Raw genomic sequence first — 2,243 nt, 5'->3', positions numbered from 1 at the left:
AAAATGCTGCAATCTTCTTTGCACCAATAATAACACTGGGTTTAAAAGAGCAGCAATAGTTAAGCTCTTCTTAATGCCCACAGGCAGGCTTCCCACAAAGCATCGAATAGCAACCAACAAGTGAAATAACTTTAAACTCAATAAAATTCCAAAGCAATACTGCAATATTTCAACTACCCATACTGCTCAAAAGCAACATGAGATCAGTAAGTAAACCAAAATCCAAAATACTATGAATACATGAGATGGTTAACAGAAAGCAATTAGCACTAGGTTAGCTTTGTATTTACTAAGGCATTTCAGCAAAAGACCAAGCGACAAGAAACATAAATCACACAAGACGCCTCAACCTTTAACAAAGTCAGGATAAAAACTTGTAATGGATTTTGATTACTTCATGAAACTTATCTCTCTTCCAAAAAGTTAAAGCTAGTGTCTCCTTCCGGTAAAGGAATCTTCACTTTCTAAAGAAGAGCCACAGGAATAGTTGTGCCATTTATCAAGCAACACCACAGATTCAACAACTTATAGGCCTAATATCCTTATTTCTGCAATACCAAAACCACATTACTAGGAAAGTGTTACCACTCAAATATGTATGAAACTACCCATAAGTACCTGAAGGCAGAAAAATAACAAAAATTTGGGCAGGTGAATGATTAGTTCTTTACCTGATAAACAGTAAGCCACATGTAAGCACAAGCACGAGTCAAGCATCAGCTACAGCATATATAACTGATTAATTGTTCCTGAGCAAAAGGACCATTCTCCCTCTTCCATGCGAGTACCCAAAAATCAAGGTGATGCTACAGAAACTACCATGTGATTTAAGGGTGAAAATTATAGAGACCGATATTAGAAGGAAGGACATCAAAATGGCTAAGCACACCAAAGTCAGGGTTCAAAACTGCAACATTTTGTAGTGGTCACTGTCAACCAATTCGAGAATTGGTTAGCAAATCATAACCACCCAAGGCATTTATCAGATTTTACCAATCCTCCACTCATTTTCTCTCACTGTATCCCATCTAATAAAGTAAATCAATCCAAAACCACTCTTGCTAACGAAATATATCGAAAGGAAAAAAGAAGAGGGACAATGCACTCTCTCCTGTCCTGTTATTGCTCTTATTTCAATAAATATTCATTCATATTAGGTAAACAAAAATGAGAATACACATCTATGCAAGCACACAAAAATATTACAAAGGACATAAATATACCACAAAGACACACAATACTCGTAATGTGCATAATATATTGCACGAGAAAAAGGATTGTGTAGAAAGAAATGAAAACTTAGAAATTGAAGGACAATAGAAAATGTAAAAAGACGCAGTGGCATTCGTTGGTACAAAAGATAAAAGCAACACCTCACTTCTTCTATGTTCAAAACACACACACACACACCACACACACACACACACACACACACCACACACACACACACTCACACACACACCCCTACACCACACACACACACACACACACCACACACACACACTCACGCACACACCCCTACACCACACACACACACACTCACACACACACCCCTACACCAGACACACACACACACACACACACACACACCCCCTCCCTCTACACACAAACCCACACCCACACCCCCGCACACACACAAACACATCAAGAGACGCACACACACCCCACACACACACTCACACACCACACACACACACCCCCACCCCACACACACACTCACACACACACCCCTACACCACACACACACACACACTCACACACACACCCCTACACCACACACACACACATACTCACACACTCACACACACCACACACACACACTCACACACTCACACACACACACCCCTACACCACACACACAGAGACACACCCCACACACACACACTCACACACACACCCCTATACCACACACACACACACACACACATTACCCCTACACCACACACACACACACAAACACACACACACACACACCCCACACACACACACACACACAAACACATCAAGAGACACGCAGGCAACGTAATAGAGAAATCAGAATAAGGAGGGGGCATCATTCAGCAAAACTTCTCAAGTTTGTGGTCAATAAAATTGAAAAAAAAAATATTGTAGCTAATTGTAACATATAAAAATATATTCCTTGACATAACGAACTCAATAGAAACTTCCTATACCAGATCATGATTTTTAAATAGGTTGATCCAGAAACTGGATAATATTAATCACAAAATCGTTGCCCTAAT

Source organism: Sesamum indicum, linkage group LG2 (genome assembly GCF_000512975.1).
Source record: "Sesamum indicum cultivar Zhongzhi No. 13 linkage group LG2, S_indicum_v1.0, whole genome shotgun sequence".
NCBI lineage: Eukaryota > Viridiplantae > Streptophyta > Magnoliopsida > Lamiales > Pedaliaceae > Sesamum > Sesamum indicum.
The sequence above is the reverse complement of the archived record's forward strand: the minus strand, read 5'-3'. Positions refer to the sequence as shown.